The sequence below is a fragment of the Dermacentor silvarum genome, chromosome 7 (assembly GCF_013339745.2).
Source record: "Dermacentor silvarum isolate Dsil-2018 chromosome 7, BIME_Dsil_1.4, whole genome shotgun sequence".
Taxonomy (NCBI): domain Eukaryota; kingdom Metazoa; phylum Arthropoda; class Arachnida; order Ixodida; family Ixodidae; genus Dermacentor; species Dermacentor silvarum.
The window spans coordinates 151,944,999-151,966,529 of NC_051160.1; the positions used below are offsets into that span (position 1 = coordinate 151,944,999).

General features: G+C 42.8%; 1 long non-coding RNA gene across 1 annotated transcript; it reads right to left on the minus strand.

Annotated features, from left to right (window-relative positions):
• Positions 1 to 1,009: 1,009 nt before the first annotated feature.
• LOC119457377 (uncharacterized) lies at positions 1,010 to 7,991 on the minus strand. Its single transcript, XR_005193223.2, has 4 exons — positions 7,876 to 7,991; positions 6,367 to 6,544; positions 4,424 to 4,509; positions 1,010 to 1,086 (listed from the first exon to the last, which is right to left on the minus strand). It is a non-coding gene; the product is annotated as an uncharacterized LOC119457377 (long non-coding RNA).
• Between the last annotated feature and the right edge of the window lie 13,540 nt (positions 7,992 to 21,531).

The following is a 21,531-nucleotide window of genomic DNA, read 5'->3' on the forward strand; positions in this document are numbered from 1 at the left end:
TTTCATAACTTGGTTGTTGCAAGATCATATGTGCAGCCATGGATGGTTGCACAAGATTTGCTCTGTCATGTGATCTGATCTGCCACTTCGACATATTTAATTGCTTTGATAATGTCCATTAGGTAGAGAGCATAAATGGTTTCTCTGGTTACTTTCATTGCTTTCAAAGCCCACAAAAAGTACCACTAATAATTTGAGTAAATAGAATGCCACACATAAAGCGCCTGCACACACTGATTAATTGCTTGACACTTCTTAAGCCTTAATAATCAAGTTTAACAAAATTATCTCATTTTAACTTAAGGATATACTCCAATTGTGTATCTTGGTGGTTTTCTAGCTCTGAAATTTCCCCACAGTTATACAGGGTCTTGAATATTATGCTGCGCATGTTCAAAAGAAGGTTTTGCGCTCACCGCTACACTGTTCTTGTTCACATTTTGCAGAACAATCCCATTTTGGGGTCGGCTTCGTTTAGTATAACGCTTACCAAAGTTAAGTGCCTGGTTTTTATAAAAAATGTGCAAATTTTTCTTCACTTACGGGGATGCGAGCTGCTGCGGTGACAGCGCTGGCATAAACCTGTGTCGCCGCCTGCCGGCAGCTGCAAAAAGCAGTCGGTCAAGGATGTTTACCACTGGGTTTACCGTGTGTTGCCCGCTCATGAACACACTGCAAACGTCCCTGATCGCCTGCATTCTGCAGCTGCCGGCAGGCGGCGACACATGTTTATGGTAGCGCCATCACTGCAGCAGCTCGCATCCCCACAAGCGAAGGCAAATTTGCACTTTTTTCTTAATACCAGGCAATTAACTGTAGTAAATGTCATACTAAACGAAGCAGCCCCCAAAATGCAATCATTTCGCAAAACTTGAGCAAGAACGGTGTAGCGGTGGGTGCAAAACCTTTCTTGAACAGGTGCAGCGAAATATTCCGGGCCCTGTACATATTCACAATTGCCTCATACTGACACTGTGTACTTGGTCGTGTAAGCACTCAAAGTTCTAACCATTTTTGTGAACATGTCGTCCCCTCGCTCATTGACAAGAAATGGTAGAACCATGATGGCGCTCACGCCTTTTGCATCTGAAGAGAAAAATTACAGCAGTGAAAGGGCTGCAGCTGCTGACCAATTTCGCTGCTTGTAATTATTAAGTAAACTAGCAAGTATAAAACTGCCAGCAGCAACAGCTTATAAGATTCATACAATCATACAGCAGTCCAATTAGGGAATTTCAGTGGCACAATTCAATGCTAAATGGGTAGTGAATAAATAGTAACTGCATATCATCATCAGTCTATATAAATTTCCAATGCAGGACGAAGGCCTCTCCCTCCGATCTCCAATTACCCCTGTCTTGTGCTAGCTGATTCCAACCTTCGCCTGCATATTTCCAAACTTTATCACCCCACCTAGTTTTCTGCCATCCTCGACTGCGCTTCCTTTCTCTTGGTATGCATTCTGTAACTCTAATGGTCCACCGGTTATCCATCCTACGCATTACATGGCCTGCCAAGCTCCATTTCTTCCTCTTAATGTCAACTAGAATATCGGCTATTCCCGTTTGCTCTCTGATACGTTAGGCCTAACATTTTTCGTTCCATCGCTCTTTGTGTGGTCCTTAACTTGTTCTCGAGCTTTGTTAACCTCCAAGTTTCTGGCCCATATGTTAGCACTGGTAGAATGCAATGATTGTACACTTTTCAACGGCAGTGGTAAGCTCCCAGTCAGCATCTGACAATGCCTGCCATATGCACTCCAACCCAATTTTTTTTTCTGTAAGTTTCTTCTCATGATCAGGGTCCCCTGTGTAGGTATATACAGCTATAAGCAGCTAACTGCATATAGCTATCTACAAAAAAGGATATTCGCAAGATGTGTTCGGCTATTTAATGGGTGATGCTTATGGAAGTGTACTGCAAGTGGGTCAAACATGAATAGGTGGAACAAATGGGCCAGATTTTTGTTAATCAAGACTGTATGCAGCCAACAGATAATTAGGCCACGGAAAGTACAGGGTAAATTAAATGTGATTTTATTGAAATGTAAAATAACTAAACATTGGAAAAGAAAGTAGGCAAAAAACAACTTGCCACCAGTGGGGGCAAACCCACGTCATATGCATTACACATGTGAGCGTGTATCAGCTAAGCACGATGGAGGTTATTCTCCCATTCACCTCATTCCGTGTTTGTTATGTTTATTAGATATGGCCCTGGAACTGTTAGCACCACTCAAGGCCATGGCTGACGCTGCTGCATGTTCGTTGAACCGTAGGCGTCATGTGGTATATGACATTTAAGAGCAGGCAGATGGCACTGTATGCTACCTGAAGGCACCAATGCTGTTATGAATGCAAATACTTATAGGCCTGCTGCCTGCTCCTAAGGGTCATCCCCTTTGTGATGGTTGCAGGTAAAAGTATGTGCCACATCTTCTGCCATGATTATGAGTTTGGTGCTGGACCACATTTAGTACACATACACAAATCCCCAAGAATGTGAATGAGAGGACAGCTACTACCACAGCTCAATGAGCAGACTATTGCATGCTATATTTGCAAGATGTGGGTTTTGCTCCCACCAGTGGCAAGTTATCTTTTTTATATCTTTATGACTTCTACAGTTCAATAAAACCACATTTAATTTCCGCTGTGGTTCACTTGGCCTTTCGATGGTTGGACCAAACATGAAAACCTTGCTCATTATATTACATTGTACTTTTTTGTTTGTTTAAGAAAAACTAGCAATAACTACGTATTCGAAAAACATACTATACAGGCACTGATTCAAGTTATAGTTTCCTTAGAATTATGTAATGCTAACTTCAGAAAGCTTAAGGATGGGCCAAGCTAATGTGAACATATCTGCTAGTTTGTTACTCCTATTCAGGTGGACACACTTGGATTATGTGAGGACGCTTAGAAAAAATACTCAGTGCAACGTGTAATTTCCTCAATGTGCTTTCACTTTGTATCCTTAGCGCTGTTTCCACCTGAATTTGGGGCTAGTTCATTATACATGTCGAAGTGAAATGCATGAACGAGCTACAATAAAAAATGGTATCATCCGTTTCCTTTCTGCTGTGCTTTCTCGTGACTCAGTAGCACGTTTCAATTCAACGCCATGTAAACAATCAATTGTGAGCAGATCTTATATTGCTACCATACTGCTGCTGTACTGCACTCCACGGTTCCTTGGCAGTCAACAGAAGCTATTCACTTGGAATAAGTTTTATATTCAAATAGCATTGTGGCTTCCTTAATCAATGCTGAAAAACAGCTTGTGACCAACATCACTTTATTCCTTTCAGTCATGACTGTGTGTGTCCTCCAAATTTAAACAAATTTTCTGTATATACAAAGCAAACTCAGCCGAAAAAAAATTCAACCTGTAGCATGAACATTTAAGTGAGATCAGGCTAGTCATCATAGTTACAGAAATAACTGATTGTGAAATTTATTATTTTGGATGCATTATTTCACGACAAGAAATAAAAATTGTTTCAGAAGTAGATGCACTGTTATTAATCTAAAGGCGTTCTAATACGAAAAAGAACACCAATTAACAGCAATGATACATAGCAACACTTTCTGACTACTTGTCAAACATGGTGGTAAGCTTTTTCAGATACTGTTGTTTTGCATTATTCGTCTTATTTATTATGATGTGTTTACCATTAGCTGAAGCTAACATTGGTACAGAAATTATCAGTTTCAGGATACCTAGTACACACGATTTTGCAAGAGCAGCTCTGATGCAGTTGACAGTTATGTAGCAGCAAGTGGGAACAACAGTGCAATTTAGATAAATTAGGAGATTTAAGCTTTAAGATTTTGTACTTGTTTTTCAGGTGCATGTGCCAGGAGAACTAGAATGAAGTGAAAGCAACTGACTTTACATAAATACCAGTTCAGTGGCTTCCGGTTTTCAGGTTGTGTAATAAATTGAAAACAGTACACAGTAAAAACAGAGTTGCTCTAATCTTTACTTGTTTTTTGCACTGTTTCCTTCATGTTCTAAAATGTACCAGTCGAGCTATCTTAGCACACCTTTCAACACAGCAGTTGAGTAATTTCTTTCTGTATTAGTTTGGTCAAAATTTTTATGCATAAATGACTACAGGTACAAAATATATTCAACCAATTGTATATTTAGCTGAGCATGCAATTAATTTTACAGAAGGTGGCCATATTGCACCTTAGATGCAGAGCTGCTGTTGGCATCTTCAAATTTAGTCAAGCTGCAAAGCTTATAGATCACAGCATGTCTACTCAATGACAAGCACACAGACGAGAACAGTTGCGAGAAACAATGGCCATAAACATTACGAAGTGCTAAGAAAGACTTTGACAGCATATTTCCACCTTTAAATGTGCCAAAGAAATCAAAATGAAGGAAATTTACAAGGAAATGCTCTTACATAGCCAGAGTCCAATCTGTTCCTCAGGGCTGGGTACTGGTTTACCAAGGCACCTTGCAGCAATGTTGTACAGCTTATTCGGGTACCTGATGTTTACAAAAGTGTGCATAAACCTTCTACATAAAACAATATACAAAAAACAATATGCAACAGCACTGTAGTGCAACCATTTCCATGAAATATCCAGCAGGTGAACTGTGATTCATCAGATGGGAGAATTTGTTCGGTTAACTGCACTATGAAAGCATTAGGTGCATGACGAGACAGAGGTTATAAAATTTATCGGATGGGTTTGACACAGGAGAGGGTTAACAGTATATCCTTTGGACCTGCAATAGCCAAGATAAACTGATGATGATGACCAGAGTTCACACTCTAACAATACTTTCACCAAAACAGATTATAAAAGAATTTAATTATTACTTCAAATGAGTTTACTACTAAGAAATGCACACAAGGAAAAATTAGCCATGAATACCAATTTGAAGAAGCATCTTCTATAAGAAATTAGGAGGGCGGCTGATTAAGCTAGTTCTTGATCAATTATCGTGAGTGTACAGCATGTCACTAGTTGCCACTATATGACATGCATTTTATTTGTTTTCTAAATTTCCATGAGCATGCAGATATTCCTTCCAGTTGCAAAGTTGTACGAGGCACTAGCTGACATGTACACAAAATTTAGTTCACGTACGCCCAGCTGTTTTTTTAGAAAAAGGGACTAAGTCGAAACATCGCATTCTGAGAAATGTGCGAATAGATGTGTCAAATTGCTTGCTTAATCAATACATCCCACGATTAGTCATCTTCATACTAAACTTTACAGTATTTCCCTCTCTTTCTGCAGTCCTTTCAGTGCTGTTATGCTTCAGCTTTAGCTTTAAATTGCTTTTTTACCCACCATGAGTCTGTTGATAGCATCCACATGGAAAAACAAAAATGAACAGGAGTGACCTCCAGATGCTTTAGTACGCTTTCACGGCAGCGGTTGCAATAAAACTTTCAATTTCGTATCAATGTATGTGTTTTCCTCATCAGCAACACTAAAAGGCATAAAATAGGTCCTTCACAGATGTGACGTGCCCTCCGAAAAGCACACACCAACATAAACAAAAGCAAGAGGAACGCATGAGAGCTACAAAGAACTCCCTAAGGGCTGTAAAATACATTACAAAAAGAAAGAAAGTCACAAACCAAAACCAAAAATACTGTCTAATGCAAGACGTTTTTATACGATGGAAACTTCATATCATCTCAAGTCTCGACGACAGGTCATGCCCACGTTACAGTCGACGCTACAAATATAATGAATTAAATAAGTGGTTTAGAAGTCGCATATAGCCAAGTGTTTTATATTTTTTTAAAGCTATAAACATGTGCTATAAGTACAACGCAAAATCAGAAATTTACGGTTTGGGCCTAACGTCTAACCCCCCCCCCCCCCCCTTAACAGCTGTACCCACAATTTTCAAAATACCCGAACGCTCTAGACACTGGTCGAGAGCATTCTCAGCCCAGAAGGCATTGAGCACATTGCACTTTTCGAGCCCAAGTGCAGCCAGTCTACACTGGCTAACCTCATTGTCTTCCTATCTAAACCTATCAATGCCTTTTCATTAGTAACAAAGCTTTAATTCGGCCCTGAAACACTTTGTGCATAGTACGAAAGCATTGCCACTCTGTTAAAGAGGCTCCTGTGGGAGTGTGAACAAAATATTACACGACATGCAGCAGAGAATTCACAATCTCGTGCAAAAGCAGTTAAAAATTGCTTGCTCTCACTTAAGCATAGTTGTTATGCAGTAGCTAGACCCACAACAGCTATTGGCTGATTTCGTGATCGCAAGAACATTCTCATTAATACCATTATTGCTCATTTTAGTTAAATAAACAAAATATATATATATGTATTTGACCTCAAAAAGACGAAACAGCCATTTCACCTTTGCACTGCTTTTCTGAACATGACGACTGCACGCTGCTGCGCATGGCTTCAGAGATGAAAAGCGCAGCGTAGAAATTGCGGCCGCCACGAGTCACCTTGCGTTCACCCTACGGACAGCAACGGGGCATTGCTTCCTTGTGCCCCCTTGCCAACTCCCCTGTGCAGCTTCCAGCATGCTAGTGGAAATGAAAGGAGACAAAAAAACACTTATCGGTGCGATAATTATGTCTAACTTCACTTGTCCTTGAAGGATTCGAAAACTTTTGTGGGAGGAAATTTTTGAGGTAACGTAATTTAATAGTGATGATATTCTATAATTACTTAGAAAAGTGTTTCAGGACCCCTTTAAAGTATTGCTCAAATACCGTTATTTTATCCTTCCAGCATATGACAGACTTTAGTCATAAAGAGTTAACTAACGAGTACAGATTGGATAAGACATACGGATAAGCATACAGCTGTTTTTGGTGCCTCTGATGCTTCAGAGTGGCTTTGGGAGACGAATAAGTTAATGAACGCCCCATCATGCACTGCTGTGCTTTCATTCATGTTGACATAGCACGGGAACCGATCTTTGACCTGAAAGCATACACCAGTGGTTTATCAATAGGTTTGAACCAGTGGACACTGAACAGGCATTGATTAATTTTTAGACTTTTTCTATGGTTGCTGTAGTGTCCCAAATAGGTTTGTTATTTAAAGCCATAACAGCACAGCACAACACTAATCCTGCGGCCCATATGTGAGCTAAGTGGAGGACACATTGAGCAAACAAGTTTGAGCTTATTTAGCAATGCCAGCAACAATCAGTATATAGGAATAGATGATTTCCCAAAGATAGATCCATATAGTTGATTGCACAACGTTTTCATAGTCCTGTTGCTGAAAATGTCAATGAATGTTTTTCCTGGGTTGGTTGAATTTAACTTTATTACTGCAGGATACCTGCAGCAAACAAATAACAAGGCAGACAACACTCCTGTTTTCCTCGTCTTGTCTGTTTATTGGTTAAATGCTACAGAAATTTGTAGATTATGGCATACTACGACCGGTTACACAAACTAAAGCACCATTACATTGTTTGAAGCTGTTAGTACTTAACCTTTCCCCATGTAATAGGGTAGCGATTGCACACCTGAGCTCAAATCAGTAGTAAACCAACCGCAAAAGTTTTCAGAAGACGGAAGTCCCGAAAACGTTTAGTTTCCTTTCCAGTTCTCCCCTAGGCAAAAACTTAAGTTGTGCAACGATGCGTTCCTAAGGGCAAGTATGCGCTTCACGTGTCAATGTCAGCGACGAGCCGAAAATATTTGTAATTGGCAGCACAGTGAAGTGACATAGGGCAATTTCGTAACACTCGGACTGTCAGGTAAACGTGAAACAACTCAACAGTTACTACTCGTGCTCGACATTTCCGCTACGCATACTGTTGCTATTTTGCCCATACGAACCAAACAGTGACCAAATCATCTTTACACTCCATAACACGCAGAACCTTCATGCTCACCTGTATTAGGAGATCGTTGCATGTCATCAGGTGCGCGAACCCAACCATCCGCACACTTTCGTGAAGGTCGGCGAGCTTCCGGGCCCCTGTCAACTTCACAATTTTCTTTGGTGGCCCGTGCGAAACGAGGTAAACTGCTTCCGCATCAGTCGGCGAGCCTTCAGTTGAAGTCGGATCAGATGACATGCTGCTGCAGTTGTCGGGTATCACAGGCGCAACGGACGCAAGAGAAAAATCCCACTCGCGTTTCGACGGTCGCAGGCTTGCCGCCGTCATGGAATAAAGAACCGCCGGCGTGGTTTCAGATTCTGAGGAGTAACCGCTGCTACCGCTGCCGCGCTTTTCACAGTTGCGTATCCAAAGTCGAAGTAAATGCGAAAGCCATAAGCCAACCACTGTACTACGACCATCAAAACCGCAAACGACCGTGAAAGTAATTGTAAGTCTCGAAGGTTGTGCTTTTTTTCTGTACTGCAAGCCCATTTTACTTACGCCGCGACCGCTGCGTTTGAAACAGTTCTCAGAGGCTATGCTTTAGTAGGCTAGAAAGGGTCATAGGACCCATGACTGGTTTTTTATATATTATTTTGTTTTATTTACAACATTGTGGTAAACATAAATAAAGATGTGTTGCAACGATAATTAGAGAAACAACCTTGAATTGCTAATTATTTTTGCTCACTAGTACACGACCCGAATTAATCGTGTTTACTAGGAGGCGACACAAATAGCTGTGCACCTCTACTCGGTACGCTCCATTAGCTTCAGTGAATGATGAGTTCCGCGTGCAACTTGGTGGACTTCATAGTTTGTTTTTCATTGACATTGAGTGTATATTCATGTTATATTTTAATTTCTTTTTTTATTATATGCATGTTAAATCAATATTTATGTACTTCCGCCCCTTATTGCTTCCCTTGAGGAATCTTTAAATACAAAACAGATATGTATGTAAACCGCGTTGTATATATATACCATCCAGTGTTTTCACTATGAAGTTGGCGTTTTGCTATCCTGCTTCTGTGATTTCTTACTGAATATTAAAAAAAACAATTTGCATTTCTTGCTATGTTGATAATTCAGTAATGAAGCACTGCATGAAATGCGTTTTACTTTTTGCGCCTATAGTTAACCTGCATTGTTTTGTTTTCTTTGGTATAGTCAACCAACTATTTCATTGAGTGATCCAATGAATCCACATTGGTTGACTGGATAAGGTGCTTATCACTGACTCCCTTCATGGGAGTCCTCCACTTCATGCGCGAGTCCCGACTTCGCTTCGTGACTACCTTTGGAAGAAAAGGTAGTCAGCGTCTGAAAAAAGAGAGTCGAGGTAGTCGTGACTCTCTTTTGACTCTCTTTTTTTAAGAGTGTATCTTGAAAGCTATCTGCAACACGGCTCCTACCTTTGTATGCGCTGTGCTTTCGCCGCTCAGTTTCCGTTGAAGCGTTAGAGCGCATGAACCTTCGCTCGCTGCTGCTGGCGCGCTTGCTCACGCCAGCATTTGGACAGTGAATCTGTGCGGTCACACAAACAACGCCCAGAACTGTTGCGACAGCGGCGGCATTTTGCCCGCGTTCGCACCAAACGCGCGCGGCGTTGGTGACGTGTTTATGAAGAACGTGCCAACCTTTGCGGTAAACCCTATGGCGGTGTACCGTAGCGACCATGAGAGTATATGATACCTGTGGTCAATAAATAAATAAAAACCACCGGATCATATCTATTTCCTATTTTTAATAGTTTAATAACCAATTACACCATCACATCTTAATAGTCATTATTGGAAATACACGTTTCCCACCATAGCACAGCTTCGCTGGTCTTCCATCTGCACCCCAGTGGAAGGGCTGGAAGGGTTTTTTTTTTGTAGAGGTCCAGAGAGTGTCATTTTTCTATTATTGTGAATCAGAACACAAACAATACAGCATTGCAAACTACCCACTGACTAAGCGTCACTTGATTGCAGAACATCGAACAGCAGGGATAAGGTAATAGGATTATTTACAGAAAAATACGGTGTTTTGCCTCTCAAGAGCGAGAAAACATTCCCATGACACTCTACGTAGTGGGCAGTCTAGATTATTATAGATCACCTGCCATTGTTTACCGTGCACTTAAAGGTGGTCTGGGCTCCACGGTGACCGACTGCTGACGCCAACACGTGGATTGGAGTCGACATATTCCCCAGCCTTACTTGGCTTTATGCAGGTTAGTTGGTTGTACAGCACACTTATGAAAGGCGCAACCCCTTCCGAAATGTTGCAAATGAAAACATTGTTTTTCGAGCGTGCCATCCACATGATATAAATGCTTATATACACATGTTATGTCGCACGAAAAGTAAATAGAACTCATAACTCTGAATCCGCTGTCTCTGAAAATCAAGAAAACAGGAATAAAGATTCCGCATCAACGAGCCTTTTAGACAAGGTGGGTTTCTAGTGCTGATATTTGTCTATCTGTTTCAAACAGCGGCTTATTTCTCTGTGCTGGTACGCTCTAACAAACCTACAAAGACGGAACTCCTCTGGAGAAGTGGACTTCGAAGAGATATAGCACTTTTTTTTAGCTCGCACTTAATTTTTCGTTCTTGTTCTTGCCGCGAACAGTACACGTCAATTTCTGGCAACATTAAAACAGAGGGAAAAGCAAAGAACAACCTCCACGTCCCTATTAGTATGAGGATGAAAGAAGAAGAGGACGAAGGACGGGGCTGACGTTTGTTCGTTATTGTCTGACCGCTTCTATCTTCACCGTCACCGAAGTCCAGGAATCCCGACGGAGGAAGGACGAGATAGCTTTTTGTAGGAAGTAAGTATGCTGTTTCATCCTTCAGGGCAGTACACGTATTTCAACAGAAGGTCGACAATCATTTTTGCTAATGTTTTGAGTGCAGCAATTAAATTAAGGTTGCCAGGAGCAACTGAAATCTCATCGGGCAGTATGTCATGGCTGGGTAGCGTTCCTTTTCTTCCGAAGATCATCTGTCAATGGCCATAGGAGTTCGCAAACATAATTTTTCGGTAAACACGAAGCTTGGGAATACGTCGATGGTGTTTGTCCGTCGTGATTTGGTTTTTGAGTCCACAATCTAGAAATTTAGCAAGTACGATTTTCCCTACTTTGACTTCCGAGTCAAAAACACAAAATTTGTGTTACCCTGGACATGAGAACAAATGCGCACTTTAGGCGTTGCTTTTCACCGTGCCATTGCGAACACTGAAACTCTGTTTTCTAGGACATTGCTGCAGTACGCCGTAAAATAATTATTGCTGAAAGCAACTTGAGTGGGCAGTCATGTTTCGTCACTGTGCTTCCCTCATCATATTTTCCCTAACTTTGCAGCAAAGGGAAAACTTGCCTTCAACACATCTGATAGTTAAGTTGCTTTGACCGCTAGCCAGCAAAATAAAAGTGCGCACAAACAACACAGAAGGTGAAATTATTTATTATTGGTGTGTAAGATCAACGAGCGGATAATAAACCAGACATTCAGCAGTGACATTAGTAAATTATTTGTAATGTTTATCTGATCGGGTAGGCTTTTTCTTACATGACCGTTTCCTTGCAGCTTTGACCTACGAGAGCTTCCTCGGTAGCCGCCCTGAGAGCAGCAGGAAGACCCCACGACGCTGCCTGCGTTCCGCAATGAGACAAAGGTTTTTGCACACCTATTATGTAGATCATCATCAGCAGCAGCAGCCTATATTTAAGTCCACTGCAGGACGTAGGCCTCTCCCTGCGATCTCCAATTACCCCTGTCTTGCGCTAGCGTATTCTAACTTGCGCCTGCAAATTTCCTGACTTCATCGTCCCACCTGGTTTTCTGCCGTCCTCGACTGCGCTTCCCTTGTCTTGGTATCCATTCTGTAGCCCTAATGGACCACCGGTGATCCATCCTACGCATTACATGGCCTGCCCCGCTCCATTTCTTTATTTTAATGTCAACTAGAATATCGGCTATCCCAGTTTGTTCTCTGATCCACACCGCTCTCTTCCTGTCTCTTAACGTTACTCCTAAGATTTTTCGTTCCATCGCTCATTGTGCGGTCCTTAACTTGTTCTAGAGCTTCTTTGTTAACCTCCAAGTTTCTGCCCCATATGATAGCACCGGTAGAATGCAATGATTGTACACTTTTCTTTTCAATGACAGTGGTAAGCTCCCAGTCAGGATTTGGCAATGCCTGCCGTATGCACTCCAACCCAATTTTATTTTTCTGGAAATTTCTTTCTCAAGGGACCCTGAGTAATTGACCTAGATAAACGTACTCTTTTACAGACTCTAGAGGCTGACGGGCGATCCTGAATTCTTGTTCCCTTGCTAGGCTATTGAACATTATCTTTGTCTTCTGCATATTCATCTTCAACCCAATTCTTACACATTCTCGATTAAGGTCCTCAATCATCTGTTGTAATTCATCTCCATTGTTGCTGAATAGGACAATGTCATCTGTAAACCGAAGGTTGCTTAGATATTCGCCGTTGATGCTCACTCCTAAGCCTTCCCAGTCTAAGAGCTTGAATACTTCTTCTAAGCATGCAGTGCTTATGCAGATATATTATTGTAAATGGTAGGAGGGGCGGTTCATAAATAGGGTCGAATTCACAGCGGCGTTTCGAGTAATTTCCCTGTACCATTGCCAGGCCGCATTTGCATAAGAGATTTTAGCATCGTGATTAGCTGACATCTTCTCTTGCGCTCTAGAGTGAGGACAAGCTCGGGGACATTTCACCCGCGAGATTGTTGTGAAGAGCTGAAGCTAACGTACTTAGGTGCAGCCATAACTTTGTAAAGATGGGAGCACAATATATCTCGCACCACAGCGTGCTTCCTATGACCCCATTGGGTGATCTAAGTACCCGAACAAAAATAGCATATTTAAATAGCACACTTCGTGATGTACGCTTGCGTGCCGCTTTCATGCTTTCTAGGCATTCCACTAATTATTAAGTGGGTCCGTATTCCACAAAATATTCTTCTGCTAAAATTATAGGCAGCAAGTTAATTATGATCTTGGACATATTATTAGCGTTGGCAACCGTCGAATAGCAAACAGTGACGGCAAAACGTTTCGTGAACTTGGTGCCTAGCTTAATACAAGGCGATTCACTTGGCTGAGAGCATAAAATAAACCGAATTTAACGTGTATATAACAAAATATCCGCAACTGTGAAAATTTTCTACATACCTGCAGTTATTTTTCTTTGATAGTTTCAGTGCACTATGTCCAAGATGCCATTAGATCACGAATTATTCGTCTCGAGAGTTTCAATATCAGCCTAACCGGTCTAAGAAATTTTATGTAAATGTTTCCCTCCGATCTCATGTCTGCTTCTTCATGCTGCTACTTCTTTTAGCGAGCAACACTTAAATTGCGCTCCACGTGTTTTTCTTGCATTACAGCCAGCCATTGGAAGACATGGTCGGAGCGCCAAAGGCAAGAATGCAGAAAAGTTTACGGTCTGTAAATGATCGCGTTTGAGCATTAGGGGCCGAATTCAAAAACCGTTTGGTTCGCACATGATCTTCCAATTGACTGTTTGCTTTAGGTAATAATGTGTCAAGCAAGCACGACGTCACGGGATTAAATCCCGGCCGCAGCGGCCCATTTCAATGGGGCGAAATGCAAAAACGCCCGTGTCTCAAGCAATGGTGGCACGTTAAAGATCCTCTGGTGGTCAAAATTAATTCGGAGTCTCCCTCTGCGGCATGCCTCATAATCAGACAGTGGTTTTGGCACATAAAACTCTAGAATTCGGACTTCAGTTCAGTATTATCTACAGCAATAAGATGGGCAGAAATTTACTCATACGAGCAACTTTAGGGTATGAATATGGACCCTCTATAGTAAGTCCTCTTTGTCATCTGTTTGTCGCCTTCACTAATGCACTGAAACAGCGTTGTAACGAAGTTGAAGGGGTAGCCAGAATTTCTTCGCTATTGTGCGTTCTATCTAATGCGTTCTATCTATTATTACCGTTTACTGCAATACATGCCCAATGGAGAAGTAAGAAGACGGCTTTGTGACCCACTGAACCGCTACATGGCCACGCATGCGATGAAACTCGACTAAAGCAACAAAAGAATCTTTGGCGTGCGCAACACGCCACTTAGCACCCGGCGCGAGAGCCTTTAGATAGCTGTCTTCGGTTCCATCGTGATCGCCTTTCGCTTCCGCTTTCCACATGGCTTGTCGCGGTCGAGCAGCACGTATCACACAACACAGCGCTCCGCCGTGTGATCGAGCGGGCAAGTGAACCTCGCCATGCCGGCTTTGCTCGGCCGGCTCGTGGCCTCAGAGATTGCGCAGGTGCCAAATTGAGCTCAGAAGCCACGCCAAGTTGCTCTGTGCGGCGCGCCGCAAGGAGAGGGAGAAGTGAAGGGACGCCCTGGGCGTGACGCCCAAGATTGTACCTGGAAGATCTCGAAGGCCAGGCCCAGCTGGGTTGCCTGCGCGGCGCATCGTAGAGAACCAGAGAAGTGAATGCACGAATATTTCGCACAGCTGCGCGTAGCCGGCAAGCATGTAACGACTTGCGCTGGCTTCCGTATGATCCCCGAGATTGCGCAGGGGAATTCACGTTCGCCACGCCCATCTGCTCCTGCCTGCGGGGCGTGCAGCGCAGTAGAAATGAACGCACCGTCTAGCGTTGCCTAGCAGCAGCCAGGCCAGCGCAAGAGAGAGGTCAGTGCAAGTGCGATAGTGAGCCGCTGCTTATAAAGTTTTTTTTTTTCCAGGGGATTTAGCTGCTTGTGCGCAGGTGCGCCACTGTGCGCGGCGCTGAGAAAGATTATAGTCGCGGACAACTTTATGTGGCAATGAAGCGAAAGTAACGGACGCGTGGATGCGGCACATGTGTTACCGCGCCAAGTAGTCCGGCACCGTTTGACAGTGCTTTTGGTTGCTCGGAACAGACGCTGAATCGACGCAGCTTCCACGTGAGACGATTTCGCGTTTGCCCAGACGCGGAAGGGAAAAGCCGCAAGATAAGTAAACTTTTACACTCAGTGGTGTGTTCTGTCTTATTTACCTCTTGCTAATGAGGCGTTTATGCTTTCTCTCCCCCAGCCTAAACAAACATGGATTAAAACGCGGGACTCTTTTCAGTAGCGCTATTACTTGTGCGCGCTTTGCCTCCGTAGCTTTCCCTTCATGGCCACAGAAAGTTGTCGGCGTAGTCGACGCGCGGACGCGGGAGCTTTGAACTGCCGCGGCAAGCGAGTGCCGAATCCAGCAGAAGGCGGCGTATACTCGGGGCGCAGCGTTCGGTCATTATTTGGCTTCGGAGGCGCATCTAGTTAATTGTATTCATCGGCAGAACAATTTCACTTTGTTAAAACGAGGTTTTAAATGCACAAATGCTTGTGGAACTTCAAGGGTAATTTAATTTACTTCGTTATATCCATTATTTCCTTATATCCCGTTTCATTACCAAAGATGTTCGAGTGTAGTATGTCCAGCATGAGGACTGAGTCGAATTTTCTTTTAAGAACAATTCAGACGTAAGGGCATTTTGTGGATACGGTCCCAGATTTCCATTCAACATATCTCCTTCCGCGGCCTTTACTTAAATTATTTGTGATTTCATCAGCCATTCTGACGAGTGCATATGCGTGTCTGTGTTTGCGGATAAATTGTAATATATTCCACAGCTGATATACGGGACATTCGCTCCAACGCGTTTTTTCGAGATGACATTCCGCATGGTTGAATTAGGCTGCCTTGTTGCCGCGAACGTGAAAAGATACCGATCTGAAGGCGAGGACTATTTTCGTGTGCTTGCAACAACCATGCAAAAGTGTGTCTGTGGATTGTTTTGGGGATTCTCAATCGTATTCGTCCACTGTCAGTGGTTCCAGCAGTGATAACTCACGGCCGAAACGGATAGTGCATGGTCCTCGTGTTGCAATTTCCTAAACGTGATACAGTGCCTCATCAGCGTGCTGCGGTTTCGGGCACGTATTCACAAAATTATCTCACGCTGGAATTGTTCGTCAGAGAAAATGCCAGCCAGTTCTTGTACCGAACATATTATTTTGGAAGGTGGCCGGCTAATGGCAAAAAGCCCTGGCGAACAAAAAGTCCTGTGAGTGTGGCTCGAAGTCCCCTTCATCAATACGCAGGGGACGCGACTGTTTGTGCTGGGTGTCAGCTTGGCCGGCGTGGTCACCAGCTGCTGCATCACGGCGCTGCTCATGATGTACTATTTCGCGGAGCCCGAGTGTGGAGAGCTGCCGAACTGGGACTCTCACGGTGACCCCGCCAGTGAGTGATACAAATGCGGTTACGATACTAACTTGCTCACCTTTACGAACTTTGCGTAGATGGGCTGAGAACTTCATCTTATCTTAAGAATATAAGTCTATGTTGGTTTGAAGTCATGCCTCCCACTTAATTTTATGCCGCACTTGTCTTCCACAGTTCACGGCCGGCTCATCCTTTTGATGACGACGATGGAGTGTCTATCTGACCACTGACGAAGAGTGAAAAGGAGTAGCATCGAAAAAGGAATCGCTACAAAATAGCGGCTCAAAATAATTTTTTCAATAACTGAAATTAAGAGCCGCTCTATCTGAAGCCTTATGAACAAGTCTTGAGCTAATCAAATAAGGTTATTCTGACATGTCTGTTGTGCCAAGTTTACTGTAAGACGGCACCACAAGCATGATCACCGGATATATGAAATTCCTTGCTAGTATTGGGAGTACCTAATACGTTCATTGGCTCAGAAATCTCCTCGCTCTTATTTCAATCGCAATAATGAGTGCTGGGCGTGCGGCGCCACCAAATGACGCAGCGTTCTCACATGAGAGCAATTTTGAGACAACGGAACAACATCAGCAAACGAAGTCTTCTAATTCGTAGGATTTGTATCGTCGTAGTATAGTCGCCACCAAACTAGCTTGTGCATTTTCTAAAGTCACAATGGCTCGCGTACGCACTTGGCACAGTAGATGGCCACATTACTTCCAGTTCTTGGTCGCAGCGGGTCCGCGGGAACATTCGAACGCGCTGCGAGCAAAAAACTGTCTGTAATGTGGCCATCCACATTGCCAATCCTGCGGTGTGAGCCAAATTTTAAAAGTGCGCGCAATCCTGGTTACGTATCGCGAGCAACGTGGGCGGGACAATTTCGATGTTTTTATTATTGATCACAGCAGGGCGCCATGTCTCAAGGCTCCATCTATTGGCCCCAGTGATAGAAAATTTACTTACCTTTACAGTTATTGCACTCGTGCTTCGAACTATGCACAACTTACTGGTGTCGGTTTCTTGTATTTTCTTCGCCTTCTGAGATTCAGAAGCCACCATTCATGCAATAAACGTACCTCATTAGGTACGTAGATACGTTTATTGTGTCTTCTTGACCGTGTCACCTTTATAGGGCTGTTTTCTTCCAAAACAATAACCGACTAGCTCCGCTAGTCACGTTATTAAAGATGTCACCACTTCACCCATGTTGCTTGATATAGTAAATCATTCGCTCTCCCAGACTGTAACGCCATTTGTTTGCTTAGTATACTTTCGCCCAAATTGTCGGAAGATGTGACGCCGTGATAATTGCAGAACGGCAGAGCGCGTGCACCGGCGAGCCCTGCGAGGACACCAAGTGCGAACCAGCCCCTGATAACACCACCTGCGACGGAGTGGTTCGTTCCTTCGCCGACGCGTGTCGCTGCTGCCCGGCGTGCGTCACTGTACTCGGTAAGAGGATGCGGCGGTTAATGCTCAAGTAATGGTGTCTGTTAAATAAAATCCTAAATATGATTTGCTCTTTAGGGTTCATGTTGCCTTTTGTCTCAGTGCTGAAAAGAGTCACTGCGCGTAATTTCGAAGAGTTTGGAAACTCTTTTTTTAGGAGAACGGTAAATAATTTGTAAATAGGTTCGTCTTATGATAAGGTTGGAACGCGGAAAAGGGGAGGGAAGTACATAGCGCCTGTGCTGACCTCGGTCAAGTCTAAGACAAGAGTACTTATAACAAAAGACGACGTAGGCGTCGTGCTTTAAAAAAAATTCGCTAGGCGGACGTTCAATGAGAGCTCGCATTGTGTATGTGTAAAGATGTTGAAAGCAAGTCTAGAAAATAACTATGACCGGCTGTCGAACCTGAAACTCAGTACCGCAATAACATGGCCATGTGCTTTCCCGCCTGACTTTTCACTGCTTATAAAATTACCACAGCAAAAATCCAGTTAGACCAACAAGCCATGACAGTGAGCCAACAAAACAAGTTGCAATAGAAAACAGTTAGAGTCCTTAAAGAGGCCCTGAAATACCGTGTGATCATAGTAAGACAACGTTGCCGATCAGTTTATCAGGCTCCCGTGGACATTCGAGCCAAATAATATAGCACTGAGTGCAGTAGGGGATATAGTATCATGTCGAACGCAATGAAAAAAAAACACTTCCTCTCGATTCCGCTATGTCGTCTTGCAGCGTCATCGCTAGCAATGGGACCTACAACAGTTACTGCCTGATTTTGACATCGCGAGAACATTCTCAGTAATACGTTTACTGGTCATCTGAGATAAACGAAAAAATACATATGTCCGCGATCTAAAAAGAAGTATAGAAAAGCCATTTCATCTTTGCAAGGCGAGTGTAAACACGACCGTTGCACGTTGCTGCACGTACTGCGCTTTGACTTAGAGATGATGAGCGTAGCGTAGATACCACGGCCGCCACGGGTTGGCGCCACAAGCCATTTCGCGTTCAACCTTTGGGTGGGACCAGCGGTACATTGCACCCTTCCATCCACTTGCCGGCTCCCTTGTGTAGTTTCCAGGGTACTGGCGGAAATGAAAGGAGACAGCAAGCCGCTCATCGCTTCGATAGCTGCGTCTAACTTCGGCAGTGTTTCAAGGAATCAAACAAGTTTTGCGGCAGAAAATTCGTGAGACGACGTAATTTAATAGTGACGTCAGTCTATGAGTAGTTAGAAAACTGGGCTCGAATCCACAAAAATCCACAAAATCCACAAAAACTTGTTACGCTTGAATTTATTTTTCAGAAGAAAAATTTTAGCCAGTCCGGATGCCAGGCATATCATTAGCGAATGGTGCCAGCCACTGGCAGAGCGAACTTACGAATGAATCGCTAGGTTAAAATTGCCTCTGTTTCATGGCCTCTGCAATACTGGCACCAAGGTTCTCTTGGGACTATTTATAATTTTCGTGTATGCATTTAATTATGTCATATGTTTGAAAGGAAATCTTTGAAAGAGGTTAATTGAAGAGAAGGATAGAAGATGAATAAATTGAGCCACCGATGCTTCATTTCAATTTTGTATGCCGAGCACAATGGATCTACCGCAAACTCCACCGGGTATTTCTACGAAAACTTCCAGTAATATTAGAAAAAAGCCATAGTGAAATAAAAGATGGGTCGGAGACATGCCGTCAGTGGTGGTGACCATAGTGAAGAAAAAACAGGAAAGAAATATTTATTTTTCTGTATCTGTTACAGAAAATGTAGCGAAAGCAAAATACATCGAGGCCTGACAGAGGCTTCTGCTCCGTTTGGAAAACGGCAACAGCGACTGGTTAGATTCAGTAGAGAAGACAAATGCATCAAGGTCAACTTACAGCATTAAAGCAAGAAAAAAAAAAGCATTTCCCACCTAAATGTCATAATAATACATAGGATACTTCATGCAAATAAAAGAGTGGTTAATAACACATACGATGCACAAAGAAGATTACATAGGCTCAATAAATAAATGTACCAATACAACATTGCGCACAAAATACTGGTGTACCTAAATACATATTCAATCTATAGTAGCAAATTATGCAACTTCCAGGTTATTAAGCTGCCTTGAAAAAACTTAGAAAGAAGAGGCAAAAACAACAGGCACTAGCAATAGTTCATTGCTGCACGCTTTAAATACATAGCCCATCAAAAACTTAAGGAAGTGAAATGCAGTCATTTTTACTTTCAAATATTACTACCATAAATATACTACGTGTATTGAAGTCTGTTGACCCTAGAAGATTTAACAGTGCTGAGATTTGGAAAGTTGCGTTACTGACCATAACTGGTTCTTGTTCGTGGGGCATGATTAACAGTGGATATTGATTTTTCGATTTAGCCATGTGGACATATCCAAAAGTTAATAATGCATTGCATCAACTTATAACAATATATCTGAGAGGCTTGAGGTATACCATGTTTAATTAATAGAGGCTAATTACTGCGATGATTTACCTTGATATTTAAAAACGTAAGCACTCTCTTTTGTAGTGTAACCAATTTCTTGTAGTACTTGATATATGGGATGCCCCACACAAATATCACATACGAAATCCTAGAGTGAAATTATTATTACAGCACTATTCTTAATCAGGGAAAAATAATACCAATTATCATAAAGAAACTTCCCGTTTTTTACAACGTTATGCTGTAAGGATAATCACCTGAGTATTGCATGAGAGGGCTTCAACAAACAAAACACCCAGAAACATAGTCTTGTACCTGGTCCAGTTGATCAACACGAAAATGTACGGTAATAACGCAGTGATGCGCTTCGCTAATCGGTGCAAATAGTATGCCTTCAGTTTAGTTATTATTTAGCAGAAGCTTATTGAAGTTTCACCGGTTTGACAACATATATGCCTGTGTAGTAATTGAACTTTGCAACACTAGTAGCTATGAGTACGCAAAAAAACACATTAGTGCCATCCAGCCTTTCTGAGGCAGCTTATCCCTGTTTATAACCTTTCTATCACGTAACTTTGTACATGTCACTCTGTTGACTAAAACGTATTGATACCTATCTGAAAGGTAGCTTTGCAATAACTTTAGTGCAATTGCACATATTCCTTTGTCATAAAGCGACTTTGTCTATAATAACATTATGATTACCAGAATCAACAGCCTTCCTCAGGTTAATGAGCAGTCAGTTTATTATAGCCTTTATGAAAAGAGAACATTGTCAGCCACCCGATTGTGGGACGAAGCTACGAAGGAAACCCATACCTGTTCCGCTGCGGAGAAAAAAGATTGGCCTGGTCTGGGATTTGCAACCGGGACTAACGCCTTTCCGGGCTGGTTCTCTACCATCTGAGCTAACCAGGAGGATAGGAGATGGCAGTGCGAGGGGGAATTTTTCGCTCACTCGAATCACAGGGACACAGAATATGGCAAGTCTGTTCTGCGGAATCTCGCAAGACGGAGGAAAATGTAATGAAAAGGGAAAGTTGTCACCAACCCGAACGTTGCACCACGCTTTCCTCCGACGAATGTTTTCTCATCTGCGAAGCTTTCTTTCTGAGAAACCCGCATGGGTTACCTTTCTAGCACTGTGCTACATTCGGCCTAGATTATTATTTTTTTTTCATGACATTTCCTCTACGTTGCGGAATTTAAATTCTAGGGTTTAACGTCCCAAAACAACCATGTGATTATGAGGCACGTCGTAGTGCTAATTTAGACCACCTCGACTTCGAATGCACGGTACACGGGCGTTTCTGCACTTCTCAACCATTGAAATGTGGCCGCCGTGGCCGGGATTTGATCCCGCGACCTCGGGCTTATCAGCGCAACGCCTTGCACCTTGCGGAATTCTGCAGAGCTCATTTGCCATATTCTACAGCATTTGCTCGCAGTCACTTCTTATTTCATGTTTAGCATTCAATAGCACCTGTTT